At 48.0% G+C, this 9,609-nt stretch overlaps 2 pseudogenes; both read left to right on the forward strand.

Annotated features, from left to right (window-relative positions):
• The first annotated feature begins 830 nt into the window (after positions 1–830).
• On the forward strand, positions 831–2,266 carry LOC146812122 (18S ribosomal RNA; annotated as a pseudogene).
• Positions 2,267–3,242: 976 nt separating this feature from the next.
• On the forward strand, positions 3,243–3,396 carry LOC146812123 (5.8S ribosomal RNA; annotated as a pseudogene).
• The last annotated feature ends 6,213 nt before the right edge of the window (positions 3,397–9,609 follow it).

Genomic DNA, 9,609 nt, shown 5'->3' on the forward strand with positions numbered 1-9,609 from the left:
CTGTCACTCAGTGCGCACGGATTACAAGAAATGGGGGTAGCCTTCCTCTGGATTACTAGGGACAGAGTACTCCAGACCCCCTTGGGGTCCAGCAGTTCTCACCAGGGCATGGGCCGTCTTACCCAGTCAACCTGGGCCCCGGTTCTGCGCCTGCTTTCCAGCCCTGCCTGATGGGCCTTTCATCTGATCCTGCCTTCTGCAAGCGCAGCCAGGGATACAAAGCAAAGATACCTGCACAGGGTAGCCTGCTCAAGGAGGGTCTGGGCAGCCCCATATACTCCAATTGATTGGACATGCTAGGTCTGTTTAGGGATGGCCTACTTGGTGAGCCTCAGCTGTTGTTTCAAGCAAAGAGCTTCCACCTCACCAGGGACCCTCCAACTCGAGGGCTTGCTATTTGTGGAGGACCTTCCCTTACCCAGCAGAGAGAAGGCTGAGCATCCTAGGAAACTTGTGCACCCCAGTGTTCTGGCCATAGTGGAAGGAGTTGGTGGCACCTGGTCCTGTATGCCGGCTGGATGTCCAGGCCATCATGCTTCACGTAGTCACCCTCCTCCGCCCAGTGCATTTCCGCAGCAGCTCTGAAAGACAGTTCTGTGGAGTGCCTCAGCTGCCCAGGCCGGCACACCTGCGTCTCGCTCAGGCTGCACCTCTGCCCGCCTATCCCTTCTATGTAGATGGCCTGGCCCACCAGTGCCCATGCGATCACACCTGTTTCCCCTGCAAGTCCCTCTCCCAGGTGGGTGGGCTTCCCCAGCAGGCTCCCGAGGGGTGCGAAGGTCAGTCTGGGATGGGCAAGCAGCTCCCAACGCCCATCCGGCAGGTGTAGCTACCTGGTTGATTCTGCCAGCAGCATATGCTTGTCTCAAGGATTAAGCCATGCATGTGTAAGTACACACAGCCGGTACAGTGAAACTGTGAATGGCTCATTAAATCAGTCAAGGTTCCTTTGATCACTCCATCTGTTACTTGGATAACTGTGGTAATTCTAGAGGTACATGCCGACAGGCACTGACCTTCTGGGATTCATGCATTTATCAGACCAAGACCAATCCAGGCTTGCTCGGCTGCTATGGTAACCCTAGATAACCGTGGGCCAGTCGCATGTCTCTGTGACAGCGACAATACATTTGGATGTCTGATCTATCAACTTTTGATGGTACTTCCTGTGCCTACCATGGTAACCATGGAGAATCAGGGTTTAATTCTGGATAAGGAGCCTGAGAAACCGCTACCACATCCAAGGAAGGCAGCAGGCGTGCAAATTACCCACTCTCGACTCGCGGACGTAATGATGAACAATAACAATATAGGACGTTTTTCAAAGCCCTGTAATTAGATGAGTACACTTTAAATCCTTTAACGAGAATCCATTGGAGGGCAACTCTAGGGCCAGCAACCACGGTAAGTCCAGCTCCGATAGTGTATATTAAAGTTGCTGCAGTAAAAAAGCTTGTAGTTGGACCTTGAGATTGAGCTGGTGGTCTGTCGAGAGGTGAGCTACCGCCTGTCACAGCCCCTGCCTCTCTGTGCCCCTGTAATGCTCATTACTGAGTGACCTGGGGATCCAAAGTGTTCACTTTGAGAAAAATTGAGTGTGCAAAGCTGAAACTTAAAGGAATTGATGGAAACGCACCACTAGGAGTGGTGTCTGTAGCTTAATTTAACTCAACACGAGAAACCTCACCTGGACCAGACACAGAAAAGACTGATAGATTGAAAGATTTTTCTTGATTCTGTGGGTGGTGGTGGAGCAATTTGTCTGGTTAATTCCGATAATGAATGAGCCTCCTCCATGCTAACTAGTTATGTGACCACCCCAGAGGTCGGCGTTTAACTTCTTAGAGGGACAAGTGGTGTTTAGCCAAATGAGAGTGAGCAATAACATGTCTGTGATGCCCTTAGATGCCCAGAGCTGCACACACCCTACACTGAACGGATCAGTGTGTGTCTACCCTTCCCCAACAGGTGTGGGGGACCCGCTGAACCCTGCTTATGATATGGTTTGGGTATTGCAATTATTTCCCGTGAACAAGGAATTCCTACTAAGTGCAGGTCATAAGCTTCTGTTGATTAAGTCCCTGCCCTTTGTACACACTGCCCGCTGCTACTACCGTTTGGATGGCTTAGTGAGGTCCTTGGATCTTGCCCGCTGGGGTCAGCAATGGCCCTGGCAGAGTGCTCAAAAGTCGTTCAAACGTGACTATCTAGCTGAAGTAAACATCTTAACAAGGTTTCCATTGTTGAACCTGCGGAAGGATAATTAATGACTGAGTGGCCCGAGTGCCTGAGTGCACTAGCCTGAAACCCTCGGCTGCCTACCGATGGAAAACGCACTGTAGATGCAGGGCCCAGCCCTGGCTCACACAACTAAAGCAGTCTGCGGCCACAAGGGTGCTTTGGGGAGGTCCGGATGTGGGGTGGGATCCTCCACCGGGGAGGACTGGACGATGTACATGCGAGGGATTGGGCATGGGGTGGCCTGACACCCCGGCACCTCAGGGAGTGGTATGAAAGGAAAGCCCACGCTCACCTTGCATGAGGGGGAAACCGAATGACAGTGCCTCTCCAGGCTGGGAACACCCTCGAAGGCTCAGTCACCCCGGGCTCTCCTATGCCAGATTCCAACCTGGCCGGGTTTTGTGTGACCGAGAGGTGGCCCTTTTTCAGGGGCAGGGTAGCCTGAATGAGAAGGAGTAAGGGCTGGGAGGGGACCATGCCTCATCAGAGTGGGGGCGAGTGGAATGGGGGCCAGACGGCTTTTCCCTTCTGGTGCGTCCGACCAGGGCAGGGAGTGGGCTACCCCCTAGCTGACCTGGTATGACTCGGTCTGCCGCCCAAGCTGTGGATTCTTGACTCTGCAGGGGTACAGCCCAGGGTGGATGGCCGATATGCAGGGAGACCCTCCCTCTTTGTCAGGTACCTGGTTCGTCCCAGTCAATTGTGGCTGGCCCAAAAGTTTGAAGACTCACGTGGTTCCTCTCGGTCCTCCTGGAGGGACCGGCGGTAGCAGGGCTGCCTGGCTCTGCTGTTCCGAGAGCCCCCTCACCCGTTGGGGGATAGGGCTCCTGCGCCAAGTGCCTGCAAATGCTCTTAGAATCATAGAGTCTGACTCCCATATGAGAAGCCTTGATGGTGTGCCGGGCCATCTCACCAAGCAGTTGCGGGTGGACGGATGGTGCTGCCTTCCTCCCACCTCTCCTGTGCTTGCAGGTGGGCAAATGCTGCGAAATGTTGCCTGTGTTTCTTGGTGGTTGATCACTTAGCTCGCACATCAATGAAGAATGCAGGTAGCTGCGAGAATTAGTGCAACTTGCAGGAAACATTTTTTATCAACACTTCAAACGCACCTTGCAGCTCCAAATTCCTCCCAGGGCTATGCCTGTCTGAGGGTTGGATTGTCAATTGCCCCAGGGTTTTTCAGGGGTATGGTTGGGGCTGTCATAGGGTAGCTCTGCTCCCTTTGTCCCCCCCTCACAAGGTCAGACCCCCAATCGCCCATCGCAGGATCCCATCTCTGGTCCTGTCACAGAGTTACACTGTTCAGTGTTCAGCTTTTGTCTCCATCCGTGGGTGCCTATTCAACCCTTTCTACCACACCCAGGGCTGGGTCCCTCTGCCCCTAGGCTTGAGGGAGGAAAATGGGGTGTGCGGACACATGGATAGCTACCTCCACCATGTTCCCCCAGGCACGAGGGCCACCCCTCCTGCCTTGCACTGCTGGGTGTAGGGACAGGGGGCATGATCCCTTGCAGGTCAGCCGGGTGACTTGATGGTTGGAGCAGGATCTCTAAATGGCCCAGCCCAGGTTATTTGGTCGCTGGGTCATTCCAGGCCATCTGGTCATCGGCCCGTGTGACCAGATGGCACAATGGGCTGACCGACCAGATGGTTAGCTAGTCGGCTGGTGAGGCTAACTCTAACTTCTGCCCGGTTCTGTAAGTCCCTACTTTGAGGGGGCTTAAAAGTCGAGGAAAATTTACTTCCCAGGCAGGTCTGTTGAGAGAGGATGTGGGGTAGGCTGGGTTTAACCCTCCTGACAGTCTCTACCCAGGGCAGGGTGGCTGCTCACCGGGGAGGTAATGCCCTCGTTCAGAGCTCCAACAGGGTGCGGGTTCCATGCTCTGGCCCTCCGTGCAGCAAAGTGCGCGGGAGGAATGGGTAAAACGGGCTCCGCGGTCTCAGACAGAGCGACCTGCCCGGGGGCGGTCCAGACCGTACTCTGGTCGATTGCACATAGGGCCTGATTTAGATCTTGGGGGCAATGGTCCTGCCATCGCTTTTCCGTCTGACTCCCCGCCACCTCCTTGGTAGTACGTCCACTGTATTGACATGTTGGCAGGTCAATAGATGGAGGACTGCCTGAGTCTTCTGACTCCGCCAGGATTGTTTGCCAGCTAAATACGACGGCTGGACTACCTCAGCTCTACTTAGTAGTCAAAATCGCCACCACAGAGGGACAGCAGGAGTCATGCCTAGATCTAAATCAGTGCTTCAAAATTGGTGTAGGCAAATAAATATCATCCTATAAGGTAGGTTGGTTTATTATAGTGAAGAAATTTGGAAAGACGTATAATACAAAGCTGTCACTCGAATTTCAACCAGGCATCTTTCAAAGTTAAATTAATTATCTAATATCTTCTTCACAAATTAGCTACAATAGACATCCTATATAGCCACACTGTTATGAGACTAAAATAAACATTCAATTCATATTATTGCACTAGACAACCAAACCATAATTATAAGGTGTACAATACTGGGGAGGGATTACCATGTAAATTTACACGTACTCTGTTACCATGCAGTACAATCGCCCATGTACTGTGCCCGTACCGCCTCATGGAATGGGGGAATTACTTCATGGGTTCATGTATGAAATTGAAGTGGTAATTGAAGGGTATGAGAATGCACTTCAAATAATAATCACAAACCTTCTCCGGGTGATCCTTTAAAGTCACTAAATAAACCTGTGCTTAACCCTCTGGTATCTTGGTACAAAGCTGTCAGGTTTAAACTTAGAGGCAATGTGTAAACGAGTTCACCTTGATAGAAAGTTTACTTTCTGACGTAGACACTTTTAAGGAGAAGAAGAAGGTGTCTATAAGTTGTTGGCGGGGCGAGCTGCAAACTGGATCCAAAGCAAGAATACTCAATTTCGGTCCTGGTGAATCCATCTATGCTCCGATTTAGAATATCTTCTTCATTTTAGATCTCCTTCAGTGGGGCAAACTGGCAAGTTGAGGCCAATCAGCGATTTAATGTCAATAGTTGCGGTTTTGATGGCAACAGGCAAAAAGTAGGCAACAAGTTTCTAAGTCCCACTTCCTCCAGTTTAGGTACAGAGGAGTGCTCTCTAAAATGAGTCAAGGGTCCAGGATGTGGAGGGCACAACTTAAGGGTTAGGACTCACTCCAACAGAGAGTAGCAGCAGGGTCCAGGGCAGGTCCAATTGGATCTGATCAGCTTGCCAGTTGCAGGGAGAAAGGCCTCTGAAAACTTGTTGTGTCCCTGTAGCTGAAAGAGGAGGTGAGCCAAGTGACTGTTGGAGTCACTGCTCGGGCCCTGGGTACATGGCAAGCATGACCAGTCTTTCTTTAGGTTCTTATGAAAGTAAGGCAGTCATTCGCCTGATTCCTCGCTGATCCAGGAGTGTTTTAAGAAGGGGTTTATGGAATCCACATTTATGCCCAGTACCAGCCTTGGAGTGGAGGGCATTCCTTGTCCACCATCTAAACAAGTTCTGGGCAGTTCATCCCCACCCACTAGGTTTGGAGTCAGTCTGATTAGAAAAACAAAAGGGAGACAGGCCTAGGTGTGAGCTTTATCTGCCAGTGACAGGGTTGGCATCCTTTGAAGCTCAGGACTAGGCTGGATGCAGACCCCAGGCCATCCTGTCCAGGCAGGAAACCACCACTCCACTCCCAGAGACTTTGGTCACTGTCTGGGAGCAATACACATCACACCACTGAGGAACCATCAGGTGACAGCTGGACACTGGTGTGAAAGTCTTTTCGATTTAGGAAAAAAAATGGCAACATTCTAAAAGTGTCTTTCCCAAAATAAAATCTGACTTGGGGTCAGCTGTGTGTACTTGTGCCTTGGAACATTCTCAAGAGGATTATAACTGTGGGAGCTATCATCTCCCATCCTTAGAGCGAGCATGGGGTAAGCGCAGTAGGAGCCAGAGCCACTGCCATTTATAGTCGCTGGGGACTACGAGTCCTAGAAGCGCCACAACTACACACCTGCACCTGATTACTGACTACCCACCATATAAAGGAGTACCGCGGTCCTGCTGTGCGGAACGTGCCCTGGCAAAGCCGTGATAAGGGCTAGCCCTTGTGTGCCTGTCAGCGCCTGGCTCTCTAATACCCTGAGCGAGTCTACTGTTCGACATCATGCCGAAGAGAGAAAATGCTTCAAGAGACTTGGGTGGGAGAAAGACTATTACTTTAGATTTTTTTCTTGCATGGGCCACAAATATCCTCACTAAGGAAATTGAACTTACGGAGAGGCATCGCTCCTTAGAAGAGGTAAGGAGTAGATTGCCAAGTCCCACTATTCTTTTGCCATCAGCAACAGAGGGAGCCTGGTCCCTCTATCACCCCCATAAGGCCAATTCTAAGATCCAGTGAGGTTTGCAGTCCTTTTCGAGAGAACTCTTTGACAACAGAACCCCAAAAGGGGTTACAAGACACTAATGAGACTAAGGCAAAGGGTCAAGTATCTATTTCTCCTCCAACGCAGATGATCTGTATCACAAGATGGAACATTTGTTCACCTCACCTTTGCAACCATTAATTATTAGACTAGAAATTATAGAGGCTTGTATGACCCAATTTTGAATAGCTTCACAAGTAACATGGTGAGTGGTGCTTTTACTCATGTATCACAGTCTCAAGTACCAACTACTGGAGTGAGCGATACTCCAGAAGGCTCAGAGTCATCATTAGCCACAACTAATACCCTCCAGGATCGGATATTAAAGGGTTCTCAAATATCCTTAGCAAACGGGGTGGGTTTTACATCCCAGTTGCAGCCGAGATGCCCTATTATCCCCCAAAGCACAAATTGCTCATCACTAGTTTACAATTCTGTCCCCTGTGCCCTCCAACTGTTAAACCCCCTGTTTGGGTAGCTCTTGAGGAGGAGGTCTGTTTCTAGGATGGGGGATGAAGGAAGGGGCCAGCCAACAGGTTTTGGTGTCGGGAAGACCCAAATTTTGAATTTACCCCCAACCGCATGCCCCTATGATCTGATCCTAGCTAATGTCCCTGTATTCAAATACCCACATAGCAAGACCACTGACCAGCTGAATTGCAAGGCATCACACTGGTTGTAAAGGGCCTGGGGAGGTGATTATGATCAAAGTGAACATATTATAATGATAAGGAGAACTGACTGGGTAGGGTTATCTCTTAAAACAATAACAGGAGACTGTGCAGTTGTAAACTTTGATGGCCAAAGGTAAGTGGCCGCTCTTTTACAGCAGCTCCCTCCCTCTCCCTCAAGAATGTCCCAAATATTTGTCCTACCTTTAAGGTTTTTCTACAAACCAGGGCCCTATGCTGCCTCCCCTACAGGTCCTGGGAGGCTGACACCTTCACCCCCAAAGGTAGTCAAACGTATTCCTCATAGACCTGAATTGACGCTAAGGAACAGATATGCACCTTTGGATGGGTTTAACACTTGTGATTGACTGAATATAGATACAAATAAAGCAGTGCCAAATGAGGATGTGGTGGGCTGGAATCACCAACGGTATCCACCTCTCAATGTAGTAGGTCATGATGTGTCAATTAAATTTGTATCTTGGAAAATTGCAGGCTTGATACGAAAATGGGCTAACCAGGATTGTGTTAGGGAAGTTGCTAGGTATGATCATGTATGTCTCCACGAAACATGGGAGGTTTAGCCCAGATTTTAAGATAGGTTTCAATCCTTCCACACCCCTGCCATCCCATCTAGGGTGGGCGGGGCCAAAGGGGGCATCCTTACTTTGTTAGCAAATAGTTTTATAATGATGATCCGTATTTTCATTGTTTAGTCAGTGGGGTGAGTAAGGATTGGGATTTGTTAATTGTTAACTTTTACAATCATTGCTTTACCGGTAATACTACTCAGGTGGTGTTCTGGCTTGAGTCTGTTATCGGATCCATCGGTTCTTACCATTCCAAACCTTTGTACATATTCTGGCTGGGAAATTTTAATGCCCACTATTGCCCTAAGTTGAATAAGGCTCTGCGTGGCCTAACGGACAATGAAAGTGACAACATGGTTCACTTTGCACACACTGAATACAGTGATTGTTTCAATGGCCTCCTGGTGAAAACAAATCTTGTGAAAATTAATGCGGGTGGAAAATGAACAGGGCTGCTTGTCTCCAACTTTTAGAGGCCCAGAGGGTGGTACTGCGTTAGATGATATAACTGCCTCAGAAGCTGTTTGTTGTCTCCCAAAAGAACCTCTGGTGACACATCTGGGGTTCAGTGATCACTCCTCACTTTCACGTTCTTTGAAGGCTGGGGTAATACCTAATACCAGAATAATATGGCCCCAAGGAAGAATGGATTCATGCTTAGATTGGACAAAATGGATAAATCCAGGTTTTTCTCAGGGGATTTAAGATGTAACTACACAGAGGTTCTCATATGTTTGAAACCAGTGGTCCCCCAGGACAGATTATTTCAGATTTGATTGTGGTTCTGTTAAACATAAAACAATTTATCTTTGGCAATGCTTGAGTCTCAGACGATGCTGTTTGATATGAGCAATTGACTAAATATATGATTTTATTAACCTATGAATTTGACCACTACGGCAGAGTGAATGTTATTTTCTCTTTTGTATTATGTATTTTAAAGAAAGTGGCTGGTATTATGTGTTATATAACATTGTTTGTTTTAACTATTATCTTAGCAATTGGATGAACTGATATCCATGAGATATGTTCATGCTTATCTTACTAATGTTGCCTATATATTTGAAATGTACTCCTTTTTATATGTAATTTTTATGCTATGGAAACGTAGCGACTTGACCATTAAGTTGGATTTTAAATTTCGATTAAAGGCATCCTTTAAATAAATTTCTAGCTATTCCTAAACTGAATTCAAGACTTATTAAATGTAATGATGCAATAGTGTAAACAAGTGTTAAGCAATAGGAGAGGAAGACTTAAGGAAGTGAAAAGGTACTTTGGATATTTTTTACTGCCAGGACATTTAAAATATTAAATATACATGTCCTACTTTTAAATACCATGCACCCTTCCCTATGTGAATTTAAGGCCTACTTGAGGGGTGACTTATAAGTATTTAAGAGGAAGATTTAGGCCTGGTAAAATGTTCATTTTGCCAGGTTAAAAGAGCTGCTTAAAACTGCATATCTAGGCTGCAGTGGCCAGCCTGAAGACATGTTTTACATTGCTACTTTAGTGGGTGACACAGAAATGCAGCACCGCCTAGTAGGATTTAATTTGCAGGCCCTGGAAACAGGTGGTCCCATATACTAGGGATTTACAAGCAAGTTAAATGTGCCAATCAGATGTATACCAATTTTAACATGATGGAAAGAGAGAGCGCAAATACTTCACCCTTGGCTAGC

Source organism: Triturus cristatus, chromosome 7 (genome assembly GCF_964204655.1).
Source record: "Triturus cristatus chromosome 7, aTriCri1.1, whole genome shotgun sequence".
Lineage (NCBI taxonomy): Eukaryota > Metazoa > Chordata > Amphibia > Caudata > Salamandridae > Triturus > Triturus cristatus.